Source organism: Halichoerus grypus, chromosome 14 (assembly GCF_964656455.1).
Source record: "Halichoerus grypus chromosome 14, mHalGry1.hap1.1, whole genome shotgun sequence".
Lineage (NCBI taxonomy): Eukaryota > Metazoa > Chordata > Mammalia > Carnivora > Phocidae > Halichoerus > Halichoerus grypus.
Genome location: NC_135725.1, coordinates 51,042,960 through 51,056,697, shown reverse-complemented (window position 1 = coordinate 51,056,697; position 13,738 = coordinate 51,042,960). Strand labels below are relative to the sequence as shown.

Genomic DNA, 13,738 nt, shown 5'->3' with positions numbered 1-13,738 from the left:
TTTCCTTTACCTTATTTTCTCTATAGAAAAGGACAACCATAAAAGAAATGAAGGCAAATACTCCCCACAAAGCAATTAGAGCAGAAAAAGAACTTCAAGCCCAGGGGTGTTTTCATGGCAAAGGGAGTTGACATGTGGGGAGCAGGTTATAAAAACTAACCAAGCTGGCCCAGAAAAGAGAGGAGGCCACAGGACCAGGTGGGGGATGGTAAGAAAGGTCCATTAGAGCCGAGAAGGAGAAAGCTCTTAGGAGTTTGCGGGGGGGAGGGCAAGGAATTTTAAGGGCTAACTTCCTTTTTGTATTACTTTAAATGGTTGAGGAAATTTTAGGGAGAGCTTTAGTCCTGTATGGGCCATATTCCTTTAGCTGTGGCATTGTCTGAAACAGACATGGGTTTGATTTGAGTATGCAAGTGGGTGAGTTTTAGGAGGTGTCCTGGATGTAAGAGCATCATTATAGCTAGGAAAACAAAACATAACATATAAAGGTAATGTGGATGTAAAATAATTTAGGAGTACAGTTAACCCTTGAACTACACAAGTTGGAACTGCAGGGGTCTACTTACACATGGATTTTTTTTTTTTTTTTGATGCAATACGGTACTGCAGATTTTTTTTTCTCTTCCTTGTGATTTTCTTATTAACATTATATTTTCTGTAGCTTACTTGATTGTAAGAATATAATATATCATAAAGCTAACATACAAAATATGTGTTCTTCTACTGTTTATGTTATCACTAAAGCTTCTAGTCAACCGTAGGCTATTAGTAGTTAAGTTTTTGGAGAGTGAAAAGTTGTACATGGATTTTCCACTTTGGGGGCATGGGGTTGGTTCACCCTAATCCTCATGTTGTTGAAGGGTCGACTGTATTCTAAATACACTGTCTTGTTTGGAGAAACTGTAGGTAGATCAGTTATATCATTTGGATGCTTATAATATAGTGTTAAAGGAGGCAGCGATTGGTTTGGTGTGAGGCTTCAAGAATTGATACCTATAAAGTACCTGACACAGTGCCTGACATATAATATGTGCTAAATAGATGTTCATTTCCATTGTTCATTGTTATATAAATGCACAGTAGACATGCAGCATATATTTGTGGAAATTGAAACTTAAAGATGTTTACAACTTTGTATTTATTAGTGATATTTAACTAATACTTTATTTCCTTCTGGTCATGCAAGGTCCCCTGAATTTCTGTCTTCTCTACACTCAACTCTTGCAGTCCAGGATCATAGCACTATTTACATGTATTTCATATTTTAGCATCTACAGAAGACTTCCCATGGAAATATTTTTTTAAAAAGTAAACTGCTTGGGGTGCCTGGGTGGCTCAGTTGTTAAGTGTCTGCCTTCGGCTCAGGTCATGATCCCAGGGTCCTGGGATCGAGCCCCGCATCGGGCTCCCTGCTCCACGGGAAGCCTGCTTTTCCCTCTCCCACTCCCCCTTGTGTTCCCTCTCTCGCTGTGTCTCTCTCTGTCAAATAAATAAATAAAATCTTTAAAAAAAAGAAAAAAAGTAGACTGCCAGGGTGCCTCGGTGGTTCAGTCTGTTGAACAGCTGATTCTTGATTTTGGCTCAGGTCATGATCTCAGGATCCTGGGATTGAGCCCTGAGTCGGTGACACTCCTCTTTCATTGGGGAGTCTGCTTGAGGATTCTCTCTCTCCCTCTGCCACTCCCCCTATAGTCTCTCTCTCTCTCTCTCAAATAAATAAATCAATCTTAAAAAAAAAGAAAAAGCAGAGTGCCAAAATTTTCACCTTAGGAATTTTTTTGAACTTGAATTTGGCTCTGTGGACAGAGAATAAGACATAGATAGGTTCAGCATATCTTGTCTCATTGATCATTTCAGGAAGCACTTATGGAAAATTACTGTCTGAGAAACTGAGGCAAGGCATGTAGGTCTTCTTCAGCTCCCTGACTTTCTCTAGAGGTAAAGGAAACTTGGGTAGGAGCATTGGGTTCTACTCAGGGTTCATCTTGTGGGAGAGTAGCATTAGGCACAGGCCTGAGCCCCATGGTAGCTCTCAACAAATTGCACATAAAATGGTTTCCATAATGCCTTGCCAAGAACAGAATTCTAACCAATTAAGTTTTCTTAGACTAACTTCACCATTTGATTACCCAATACCCTTTGGAGTCTCTAAGTTATTTTTTTCCAAGATGTCCTGGAAGGAGATCTTCATGACCCTTTGATCTGCTCCTGGGCATCTATGGAAAATCAGCCTTTCTTGTAGTTAACGTGTGCCTGCCACTGTTTTTAGGAATCCGCCTAGTGGAAATTATCCTTTCTTGAATCTCAGGTCAAACAGCCTCCACATGTTTCTGGAAAGGGGATTCTAAAGTGTGGTTTGCGTATTGTAACTTAGGGAGCCAAAGATTTAAACAACAGGTATTTACAATACTTCAAAAAAGTGATATTACCTGTAGCACAAACTATCTAGAACATATTCACATTCATTTCAAATGATTTCTGTTAGATAATTGCTCATGTAATATAATCATTTTGGTCATTGTTAAGATGATTATTAAACTTATTAACCTCTTTGAAAAATCAATATTTACATGTTGTAGATCATTAAATTCACATATATATTGAGAAAGGACATTCACAATGAATTTAATCTACATAATAAGGAAAATTTCTTAATTAGTGGTGTATTAAATCAACAATGTCTCAGCCAAATTTATTTAAATTGCAAATGACAAAACCATTTCACAGCAGTCTAAGAAAGAGTCCTGGGACAAAAATATGAGGAAGCATCTAGGTATTCCAAGGACTAGCAGCCATCATATCTCTGCTACTTTTTTTTTATCTTTGTTGATTAATTTATATATACACTCAATAGCTTTCCAATTTACATTTCTCAGTTTATGAGAAGAGCCTAGAGTGACCCTATCTTAGCCTCATTTCTAAATTTTCAAGAAAGAGTCCTAGTTCCTCACCAGCATGGTCAAGTGCCCAGTCTGATCCGGTCACCTATGCACAGCCCCTGCCCCTGAACACCAAGAACTCTGCACACAGTGGAGTCTCTGTAACATAATCTATATAAAGGGGAGCCCTTAGAGCCTAGCAAAGACTGCAGTGGGAATGCCCCACTGGGGTTGTGCAAAGTCAGAGTCCTGCAGGTGTGGCCAGGGGCTCAGGGTCATACAGAAGAAATGTAGAACCAGTGCATCCATTTCTGACATAGAGAAAAAGAGCAAGAGACCCCAAGTTTTGAATCCTACCACAGACAACAACAACAACAACAAAACCCTAAAATTCTGTTTTAACTTTAGAAAGCACAGATAGAAATAGGTTTGAACAATTTTAAAAGACAATCTTGTTCATGTCCTAATAGCTAAGTTGGACATTTTGCATGTATAAAAAAAAATAATAAATCATAGGTGGAAGCCACCTTAAAAATATTCGTCTATTTTTCTCCTTTGGCCATAGAGGAAAGTGAGGCTGAATTAGAAAGAGGATGTGCTCAGGTTTACACAGCTCATTAGTTGCAAAGCTAGAATTAGAAGCTCATTCTGAATCCTGAAGAATATGAGTGGACTGCTGCCTTTGGAACATTGGCCCTGAAGTCTGGTATCACATTTACTTGCTTGGTTTGCTTTTTGGAAATGATCCAGGCCTGGTTCTAAACAAGAATTGCTCTTTAATTGGAGTGTTCTGGGTTAAGCCTGTTGCCATTAAAAACGGTCTGCCTTTCATTGTGGCCTGACAGTCTCTTGGTAAGAAACACTGTTCCCTTCACAGCCTCTAGATTTGATATATTCAGTATTGCCTTGTGTTCTGGGTTGAATAGTGTCCCCCCCCAAAAAAAGTTCATGTCTACCCAGAACCTGTGAATATGACCTTACTTGGAAGTAGAGTCTTTGCAGATATAATCAAGTTAAGATGAAGTCATACTGGATAAGAGTGGGCCCCTAAATCCAATATGACTGGTGTCTTTATAAGAAGAAAGATATTTGGACAAAGACCCAGATACCCAGGGAAAACATCATATGATAATGAAGGTAGAAATTGAAGTGATGTGTCTATAAGCCAAGGAACAAATGCCAAGGATTACAGGCAATAATCAGAAGCTGGGAGAGAGGCATGGCACATATTCTCCCTCAGACTCCCCAAAAGGAATCGACCCTGCCAACACCTTGATTTCAGATTTTCTGGCTCCAGAACTGTGAGATAATAGATTTTTGTTGTTGTTCTAAGCCACCTTATCTGTGGCAATTTGTTGTAGCCATGCTAGGAAATTAATGCCCCATGTCATGCGTGTGTATGGCCTGTGTAACTTTCTTACAGATGAGTACTTGGAATTTGTACAAAATAAACAACAGGATAATTTAATTTTAAAATTAGATGTGTGCAAGGCGGCCTTCTGGGTTTTCTTAAACAGCAGTTCTAACCAAGACCTTCTTTACCTCTCCTCAACATTTTGTTTAGAATGGCAGGAAAAAGTGTGACAAATAGGACCAAAAGAGTGCAGAGTGTCTTTAGTAGCAAACTCGGCATTGTCTAGGGCACCTTTCCAAGTTATCTCTGCCTTTCATTTTACAACTCTGTAAATTGTATAAAATTAATAACAATGCATCTGATTCTGGTTCATAGCAATGCAAATGAATTGTATTCGGGGAGTGTAATTGTCTAGTTTTTCATCTATTTGCAAATTCATTTAGCATTCCTGATTGCCTACATATGTGTGGTTCTTTGAATCCTCCTTAGAACTGGTTATAACATGACTGGTTTCTCTCATTGATGGAATTAAATAATATCTGAGACACATGCTCATTTTATATTTTCATAGGGGTCATGACTTTACTCTCTGTAAAAATCTGTTCTTTAATAAGAATCTAGTGTTAATTCTTATAATTCTTAATTTTGATAACCTCCTTCAGAACTTAAGGCAAAGAGAATTACAAGGGCAAAATTTCCATTTCTCCCTTCCCTGTGTTGAAAGCCTTTCTAAACTTCCAAAAGCATTTTTACAAGATTTTAACTTCCTGTTTTAACTAGCAGTATCCATTATAGATGACAAAAAGAATATTAAAAAATCTTAAGATATATTCTGGAAAATTAGTCAAAGCAATGCCCTCGGTCTCTTCTGCAGTGCCAATCCAGAGAACAAGGTTCAAAGTTATTCTTTACTTCCAATCATACTGGGGCTAAAACAAGCTTCCTAGACCTAACATAACCCCAACGTAAGCTGACAACAGGAACTTAAGTCTAATTTTTAAAGCTGCTTCATTGATGTGAAATGGCTTTGAGAGGATAATTGATATTGCCCTTTAAATTCTTAAAAACTGGCATGAGGATCATACTAGCATGAGAGGTGATACAGTGATGAAGTTGTATCCCTGTGACAATCTCATGTCCAACTGGGGCTAGAGAAACAAGAGTATTCAGAGGGCTTAGGAGGGAAAGGCAGCATGCCAGATGTGTCCTGGGCAGAATGGAGTCAATTTTGCAGAACATAAGGAGAAGTAATGACCCATAAAAACTCCTGGTTATTGCTCTAACACAGGAGGAGACTAGAAAAAAGACATAGCACATTTCCTTGCAGCCTGGGATACCCCAGAGTTTTGGGGTTTTTTGTTTTTGGTTTTGTTTTGTTTTGTTTTTTAGGCTCTTCACATGCTGAGCTGCAGAATCAAGAGTCTGGCTTGGAAATGGACTCAATTGTTGGGCCCTGGATATGTTTGATGCTAAATCTCTTTTTGTTCTCCATATATAGTCTGTGTTCTTTTGATATGACAGACCCACAGCATAATGGCTTAGGATGGCTGATAGCCTACCCTTGTGTAGGCATTTTCTAACATGACTGAGTTTATTTTCACTTCTGTTTTTCAGTCCCTGCTGACTTTGTTACTCAGTTCAGAGTGCATGGTTTCTTGGCTGACATGAGAGTCTAGGATATTTGCAGCTCCTCTGGAGACTCCTGCCTGCTCTTGTCTCTTCAGCTAGCACCATCTTTGTCTTTCACAGCTCCTCAGGTGGCTGAAATTTTCACAGCTTGTTAGGTGGCTCTGGCTTTCACAGTTTGTGGCCCTGAATGGCTGCTAGGGGAACAGCATTTTCACTCCTTCCCATAGCCAAGCTTCGCAGTGGAATGTGTGAGTTGTGCCAGTAGCCTCCCAGAAATCCTGTGGTTGTGGCAGATGCAAGCTAACGCAGCACGGAGATGAGATTTCTTCCAGATTGGGAATTGATGTCCCAAACAGAAAGTGAATTGTACTGACTTTGTTCTCAAGTAAGTTGTGACAAGTGGAAGTAAGAGCAACACCACATAAAATTGCTGGCAAAATAAACAGCAAATAGCATTATATGTGGAAAATTGGTCCCTGTATATCTTTTTTCTTTTTAATAGTTGTTAATATAGCCAAGATGCTAAAATGTATTTAATAGAGGTTTCCCTTGATATAGCACTATTTTCAGGAGCCAGGGAAAAATAGTGTTTTATCAGGAAGAAGGTAATAAGCAGGAATTGAAATGTTTTCATTTGGATCCTAAGTGGTGCCTGAGGTAAAATTGCACAATGTTAAAACAACAATAATTGGTTCCTCCTGGCTTTCTACATTGAAGGAAATTGAAATTCAATTGACTTTCAATGGAATAGTCATGGAGTTCCAATTGTCATTGCTCTGACTTTGTGCTGGTCTATCCCAAGAATGGTATGGGAGCCAAAAAAGAAAAGGTTCTGAAACAGCTGGGAAAATCAGTGCAATTATTTTAGGGCAGATTGAAGGGGAATGAGGTATTCCAAATATATGAATAGATTTCAATGTACCTCAGAGCCCATAATTGGTATGTTGCCATTGTCGACATTAACTTGAATATGGTTGGAAGTGGGGTGCGGTTCTTGTGTAATTATTGATGGCAAAGCAAAGTTTAATAAAAAGAGGTTAAACTATGGCAACAGTTTAGGCTTGGAAGCAAAATGAGAGATCAATACTGAGTCTCTTTGTTTTAAGGGTTTAGATAATTTTAAATAGTGTTGCAAGATGCCATCATAAAACAATTATAGTAGCTAATGCTTATCTTTAGATATGCCAGTTTATCTCATTTATTACTTGCAAAAAAAGAAAAGGTTAGCACTGGCCCTTTGTATAGATGAGGAATCTCAGACTCAGAAAAGTCAGGTGTTCTTTTCGAGGTTAATATAGCTAGATAATTGTTGGGCCAGAATTTAGTCCAAGGTATGAATGAGTCTTAACCTCTGTAAAACCCTTACTCTAAGCAAGGTTATTTAGAAGGAAAAAAAAAACACAAAACTACTGGTACTACAGATTTCCTATTAATAAGAATAGAGTAAGGCACTAGAATTGTTAATGTGATGGTTGAACAAGCTAGTTGGAGAAATACGGTGAAAAAGAGCCATTAATTATTTGATTAAAAAATTGTACTAAAATGCCTCAGTTTTGTTCAATGTACCAGATTTTATATGCATTAAAGACATATTTTTAAATACTTCCTTATGGAACATTTCAAACAAATTCAAAAGTACAGAGAATAATATTAGAAAATCTTATATACTCATCACTTATCTGAAACAGTTATCAACTCATGGCAAATTATATTTCATCTCTACACGCAAATACTTCCCCACTACTAACAATCTTATGAAACAAACCTCAGTGGTCCTATTATTTCATACACAAGTATGTCAATATGTATTTCTAATAGATAAGGACTTCTTATTTTAAAAATGATCACAATATTATTTTACATATTATAACTCCTTAATATTCAAATATTCAGTCATTGTTCCATTTCCTAAAATATCTAAGAATCTTTAAAAATCAGCTTTACTAAGAGGGGACCTGGGTGGCTCAGTTGGTTAAGTGACCAACTCTTGATTTCGGCTCAGGTCATGATATCAGGGTTGTGAGATAGAGCCCTGGGTCAGGCTCTGTGCTCGGTGTGGAGTCCACTTAAGATTCTTTCTCTCTCCCTCTGCCCCTTCCCCCACTCACGCTTGCTCTCTCTAAAATAAATAAATAAAATCTTTATAAAAAGAGAGTTAAAAGCAGCTTTATTAAGATACAGCTTCCAAAAACAAAAACAAAAACAAAAAAACAACCTATTTTATGTGTACTATGAAATGATTTTTTTTTCTTTAGGTAGGCTCCACATGTGGGACCCAACTCGGGGTTTGAACTCACAACCCTGAGATCAAGACGTGAGCTGAGATCAAGAGTCAGGCTTAACCGAGTGAGCCACCCAGGCGCCCCCAGTGAATGATTTTTAACAAATATATACACTTGTATAACCACTACCAGAATCAAGATATGGAATAATTTCTTCATGCCCCAAGTTCCCACTGGCTCTTTCTCAATTTCTCTTCCGCTCAACCCCAGCTCCAGGAAACCACCACTGTGCTTTCCATCATGAAATTTTCTATTTGATTTTTGTTTTTATCTTTAGTAGTTCTTTTCTTTTAGTCATTTTAGCTTAATTTTCTCTTGTTTCTAGTTTCTTACAATAAAACTTATATCAGTGATTTGAATCTTTTTCCCAAATACTTAAAACTATCAATGTTCCTCTAAGCACTACTTTAGTTGTATCCCATAAATATTGACACATCGCTTTTTCATTTTTATTTTGTTCAAAATATTTTCTAATTTCCCTTTGATTATTTTAACCCATAGGTTATTTAGAAGTTTGTTGTTTAATTTTCAAATATTTGGGGGATTTTTCTGTCAATCTTCTTGTAACTTATTTCTCATTTAATTCTGTTTTGATCAGAGAATATACTTTCTCTGATTTCCATCAATTTAACTTAATTGTGACTCATTTTGTTGCCCAGCATATAGCATATCTTGGTGAATGTTCCATGGGCACTTGGAAAGATTATTGATTATGCTGTGTTGAGTGGTATGCTCTAATAAATGTCAGGTTAAGTAGGTTGCAGTGTCATTCTACATTGTTACACATTTTTTTTTCTACTTCTAACAATTAATGAGAGTGTAAGATAAAATATCCAGTTATGTTTGTGAATGTATTATGAAGCTTTTACTGTGTGTACATCTATTTAAAATTGCTATGTCCTCTTGAGGGATTGCTTTGTCTTCTCTTTCTAATATGCATTTACCATATATATATAAATATCCATATATATATGTAGCTATTAAAGATTTTTTGTCTTTATTGTTAGCATAATATATCTTTTCTCATTCTTTACTTTCTAGCAAACTGCCTTGAGATTATAGTGGTTGTTTTGTAGAGAATTTACAATCAGGTCTTGTTTTTATTCACTTTGACACTTGCTACTTCTTACAAGTGTTTGGAACATTTTACATTTAATGTAATTATTGATATGGTTGAATTTAAATCTACTACCTTCATTTGTGTATTCTACTTTTCCATCTAGTCATTGTGTCTGTTTTCTCTTTTTCAGCCTTGTTGTGCATGTTTTTAAAATAATTCCAGTATCTCTTTGTTTTATTCTTTCTAATTGTTGCTATAGGATTTATAATATGCATGTTTATTACAATCTACTTTCAAATAGTAGTATACCACTTTACATATAAGACCTTTACAACTCTATACTTCAATTTCTTCAATTTCTTCTCTTTTGCCTTTGTATCATATGTTTTATTGCTACATAAATTATAACCCACAAAATGATACATAGGTAACATTTTTAATTTAAACTGTCATTACCTTTAAAGAAAGTTTAAGGAAAATAGCTATAGTCACACATATATGTTTGCTTTTCCCAGAGTTATGATCAGTAATTTTTTTTTTTTTTTTATTTTGCTGCTGCAAAAAGCTTCTTTTCCCCCATTTGGTCCATGGTTTGGGAGAGGGCTCCAAGGTGGTTAAAAAGCTGCCTAGTGGCTGCCAGGAGAGGCTCAGGCACAAGCCCTAGCACCAGAATGATGTCAGAGGGGCCCCTGAAAGACTGCTGGGCTCCAGAGGCTCCTAGTTGTGTTTGAGAATTAGCCTTTGGAAGAGATCCTCACCCAGCCCAGCCTGGGGTCAGCCAGCCTGTGGAGCTTAGTCAGGTGGTTGCCCATCTTCTTCATGAGTTTCACCTCCTCATCTAGGAAGTGATTCTCCAGGAAGTCACAGAGATGGGAATCTGCAAGAGCAGAACCCAGGACATGCAGATCCAAAAGGGCCTGGTTCAGGATCTTCTCCAAAGCCAGGGTGGCTTCCTTGGCATCCAGAGTTTTACCCCACTCATCTTGGGATGGCTTCTGCAGTCCTGGAAGTGGATGTAGCCACTGCGGTGGTTTTGCATCTTCAAGAGATGCTCAGTGTCCTCACGCTTCTCCTCAGCCAACTAACTCACAGAAGAAGTGGGCCACCCCACCAGAGCCACATTATCATCGTCAAAATAGAAGCCAAGAGAGAGGTGGGTGTAGGAGGCCCATAGATGCATGTTGATCAGGCGGTTGGTGTTGGCCTTCACCTCAGTGGAATAATTCTGACATGTCTGGACACTCATGGTTGATCAGTAATAAAGAGCTAAGCTCAAAATAGAGTATTGACTGGTCCCGGAGTAAGAGGGTGACTAAGGAGATGGCTCTGAAGTTTGCAACCGGAAGAAAGGTTGGAGAATGGTTAGAGGCTAGTAGAAGGGGCGTTCTTGGGTCTGTTCTGTCCAAACACTGTTGAAACAAGAAACAGATCTACAGGACCACCAGGTACTCTGCCTAATCAGTAATTTTTCTAAGGAACACTAGTTTATTCTAGTGAGAAATTAAGAGTCTGCCGTCTGGGTACTAGGGTGCCCATTGCAAATATGTTAGTGTAAGATTTTTTTTCAAATAGTGAAATGTATTAGTTTTCTGTTGTTTCATAATGATTATCCCAACCATAGCAGCTTAAAACAGTATACATCTCCTATATAGTTCCTATTACTTTAAATTTCTTTGCAGAGGGTTGCCTGGGTGGTACAGTTGGTTAAGCCTCTGACTCTTGGTTCCAGGTCAAGCCCTGATCTCAGGGTTGTGAGATTGAGACCGCCTGGGCTCTGCGCTCAGCGTGGAGTCTGCTTGGGTTCTCTCTCCTTCTCACTCTGCCCCTTCTGCTCACACTTTTTTTTTTTTTTTTCCCTCTCTCTCTGTCTCTCTAAAATAAATAAATAAATCTTAAAAAAATAAGTTTCTTTGCGTAGATACAATTGCTGATCTTGTATTTTCTTTCTTTTCTTTGAAGAACTCCATTACAATTTATCATAAGGTACCTTTTGTGATGATGAATTCTGTAAGCTTCTGTTGGTCCCCCAAATCCCTTTTAGTCTCCAGTTTTGAAGGCTATATCTCCTGGATAAATAATTTTATGTTGTTGTTTTTTTTTTGCTTAAGGCACATACATTTTTTTTTTAGTTTGCATGATTTCAGAAAATAAATCTTCATAGTCTTACCTTTGTTCCTCTGTGTGCAATATGTCTTATTTCTCTGGGTACTTTTAAGAGTTTCTCTTTTACACACAGGTTTGCAGCAGTTTGATTGTTAGTATTCTGTGACTAACAATCTTGATGTTGTTTTCTTTGTGTTCATCCTTTTTAATGTTCTCACATTTGTAGGTTTATTATTTTCATCAAATTTGGAAAAATCTTGTTAGTCATTTCTTTTTTTTTTTTTTTTAAGATTTATTTATTTGACAGAAAGAGACACAGCGAGAGAGGGAACACAGCAGGGAGAATGGGAGAGGGAGAAGCAGGCTTCCTGCTGAGCAGGGAGCCCGATGCGGGGCTTGATCCCAGGACCCTGGGATCATGACCTGAGCCCAAGGCAGACACTTAACAACTGAGCCACCCAGGCGCCCCTTGTTAGTCATTTCTTAAAAACTTGTTTCTGTCTCTACTTCAGGGATTCTGATATTATCTCCCATGTAACCAAGGCCCCGTTCCTTTTTTTAGTCTTTATTTCCTTCTGCTTCATGTGGATGGATTCTGTTGTATGTCTTTAAGTTCATTGATCTTTTTTTCTGCAGTGTCTAATCTGTTGTTAAGCTCACACATTGGAGTTTCCATTTTAGATAGGATATTTTTCATCTGTTCATCTGTCTTAATTTTGTTTGGTACTTTTGATACCTTACATTTCTTTTCTCGTCAAATTTACATTTTCTTTTCTGTAGACCTAAGAATATGGTGTGAATCTTCCCTGTTTCTACTGAATGTCTGGCTATAGTCATGCATTGCCTGTTCCAATTGTGTAATTAGTCATTTCTTTAAGAAGCATTAGCTTTTTTAGGGCAAAATTAAGAGTCTGAAGCTGGATGTTAGAGTACTCATTACTCCTTAGTCATTGTAAGTTTTTAAAATTAGGTATATTAGTTTTATATTTCTGCTTAATCACAAATTTAGCAGCTTAAAACAATATGTTTCTTATGTCATAGTTTCTGCAGCTTGGGTCTCTTGCATGGCTTGGCTTGGTACTTTGCTCAGGGCCCCTCACAAATGTACAGTTAAAGTGATAGACAGGCTGTACTGCCATCTGGAGGCTCATCTCAGAAAGAATGTACTTTCAAGCCCAGAGCCTGTTCATGCTGTTGGGATTCATTTTTTTCCAGTGGTATGACTCAAGGCACCAGCTTTTGCTGTCTGTTTGCTGGAAGCTGCTTTCACGTTCCCAAGAGGGTTTCAGTCCCTTGCCGTGAGAACTTCTCCATCATGGCCACCCACTTCATCAAGCCAGCAAGAATAATCTCTCAGTCTGATGGAGTCTCCTACAACATAATGTAATCTTCAGAGTAACTTCATCATGTTTGCCATATAACATAATCTAATCAAGGGAGTAATATCCAATAACCTTTGAAATATTCTATTAATGAGAAACAGTACAGATTTCACTCATACTCGAGGGAAGGTGATTATACAGATGTGTAGACATGAGTAGTGGGAAATCTTTGGGGATCTCCCCACTATATGAAAGCTAGAAGTTTTTTAAAATCAAAATAGATCATGAGTTCATACTAATCTTTCTTATTCAAATTCAAGAGTACAAGATTTTTGCTTTACTCATATATCTTACATTTGTACTTCCTCTCTCCCATTTAAAATGCCAATTTACCAAGAACAATGTAATTTTCAGTTCTACTTCTATAAAAATGCAAACATAACAATCTGAGAATTATAGTACCATCAATATGATGTTTGAAGAAAGCTTAAGAATTTTTTCTGCATTGCTTTATTTTTTAAAATGTGCCACTGGGTATACTTGTCAAATCATTGTCTTTTTTATTGGTATATAATTAACATATAACATTATATTAGTTTCAGGTTGTAACATACAATGATTCAATATATGTATATAATAAGAAATGATCACCACAGTATGTCTAGTTAACATGCATCACTACACATAGTTAAAAAAAATTTTTTTTGTGATGAAGACTTTTAAGATCTAGTCTCTTAGCAACTTTTAAAAATACACTATGTTGGGCGCCTGAGTGGCTCAGTCGTTAAGCATCTGCCTTCAGCTCAGGTCATGATCCCAGGGTCCTGGGATCGAGTATCACATCCGGCGCCTCCTCGGCAGGAAGCCTGCTTCTCCCTCTCCCACTCCCCCTGCTTGTATTCCTGCTCTCACTATCTCTCTGTCAAATAAATAAATAAAATCTTAAAAAAATAATAAAATAAAAATACAGTATGTCATTACTAACTGTGGTCACAAATGATTGTCTTTTAAATATGTTAGGGTAGTTCCTACAAATGAGTATAAAAAAAGCCTTTTTTTTTTTTCATTTTAACATTCAGGGTCTACTTTAAAGTGTTTATTTTGTTTTA

The 13,738-nt window shown here is 37.4% G+C and overlaps 1 pseudogene; it reads right to left on the bottom strand.

Annotated features, from left to right (window-relative positions):
- Nucleotides 1–9,921: 9,921 nt before the first annotated feature.
- Nucleotides 9,922–10,450, bottom strand: LOC118554993 (ferritin light chain pseudogene; annotated as a pseudogene).
- Between the last annotated feature and the right edge of the window lie 3,288 nt (nt 10,451–13,738).